Source organism: Eumetopias jubatus, unplaced genomic scaffold, assembly GCF_037043125.1.
Source record: "Eumetopias jubatus isolate StellerSeaLion01/CBP00866 unplaced genomic scaffold, mEumJub1_p1.0 scaffold_4, whole genome shotgun sequence".
Classification (NCBI taxonomy): Eukaryota; Metazoa; Chordata; class Mammalia; order Carnivora; family Otariidae; genus Eumetopias; species Eumetopias jubatus.
In genome coordinates, this window is record NW_028274810.1 from 128,104,566 (window position 1) to 128,106,521 (window position 1,956).

Here is a 1,956-nt window from a genome sequence, read left to right on the forward strand (position 1 = left end):
CACATTGGGGAAGAGCAAAATTTCATAGGCATTTGCTGAGAATATATTTGTTCCATAAAAATTTATTTGACCAAGAGTTAAGTTTTGAGATATAGGCAACTTTCTACTCAAAAGAAATGGATAAGTAGCTATCATCTCATCAGGAAACCAAAGCAAATGTATAGATAAAAGACCATGTCTATGGCTGCCAGACCCTATATGAGACACTTTCCCTTATTATTTTATTCAACAGTTTCCATCAAACCGGTAGAAGACATAAATCCAGGTACTGACCTCCAGATCAATGATCCATTCATTCCTGTAGCCTCCAAAATGAGTGTATGTGCCTCAAGAAATATTCAGGGTAATTTATTACACAGTGTGATAACGAGAAAATATTTTAACTATATTTTATGACTTAAAGTGCTTTACTAATAGTTAAAATAGGTTGACACTAGTTCATATATTTCATACACATAAATAAGGCATGCATGTTCAGAAGAGACGACTGTTAAATTGTTTAAAAGTAACAAATCTTTAGTCAACCACTGTTAAATGTTTTATATACTTTTGTATATAAATGAGTTTATTCACATTCCAAAAATTTTGCACACAAGTTTGAGTATTCAGTAAGATGGCATATTTAATAATCAATAACATGCACAATTTCATGAAAAGGCAATGTGGCCCAGTATACTGACGCATCAGAACTTCATACTTCGGCTAAACTTGTACATTTACTCAGGACATCAGGCATACTTAGAATGATACATGAAACTGCAGGTAGGGAATTCAACAATATCCTTCATCTAGAATACCTCTCATGCATATCCAAGGATAAAGCTTGGAGATGGCCAACATGAAAAATCAAAATGCCACATGATATATACAGATACCTCCACCTCTTGTTACACTTAGAACATTGACTGTCATAATTTTTAGCAAAAACCACTAGCCAGAGCCCTCCACTCCCAACATAATTATAGAAAAATGACAGCCTTTGACCATTAGTTCTTAGTTCTGGTGATGCTTTGGGGACTAAATCAGTTGAGTCTACAGTGACATCTTTCATCATGGAAAAAGTTGCAATAAAGATCTAATGAGTTTACACGGGATGCCTAATTTTTATATGCCTAGCTCCTCTGCTATACAAGACTGATCACATAACATTTTTATAACACACATATATTTAATTACTAGAGGACCTGTAAGGTAGAATTCACTCTAAATATATCCAGAACTAGGTGAAAAATGCCTAGCCATTCTATACCAAAAATTTTCAAGTGCTAACGATCAATTTTTATAGAGTATATGGACTGGAACACAAAATTAGGTATTGCTATAACATTCATCCATTTGCTAATTCAATATCTAGTTACTGAGTACATGCTATTTGCTATGCTCTCTTCTAGGTACTGGGGAGGGAGCTGTAAAGAGTAGATGGCTCCTGTCCATAAGCCTTACATCCTAGCAGAGAAGAGGACTAACGTACGAATAAAATCTTCATGCTATATTTAAAATACATGTCCTAAATGCCTAGGAGAAATGCAGGAAAGAAGGAGTGCTGGTGTGAGATTCAAGGTGACAATGAGGGTGTCCTCAAAGAGGGTGAGGGAGCAGGCCATGCAAATGCTTGAGAGAAGGTGGCTCCAGACAAGAGCAACTAGTATTGACCTACTGCCCATGGTACAGCTTAGGGCTCGCTCTAAAAAGATGAACTTTCAAAGCATTAACCAAAATCCATGTACATTCTAAAGATGATCGTCTCCCCTTCAACTCTGGGCCCCTCCCACATGAATACATTATGTTGCCCCCCTGAGGCACTGGCTCACTTCATAACAAACTTGAACCTTCGTGACGCTGACTTAGAATTCCAGATTCTGGCACGTGTAGAGGTGGAAATTGAGAGTTTACATATCAAGATCGAATTGTGTATCTCAGACTAGAGAACGCTTCTGATGTCAGTTCGACGGCTGA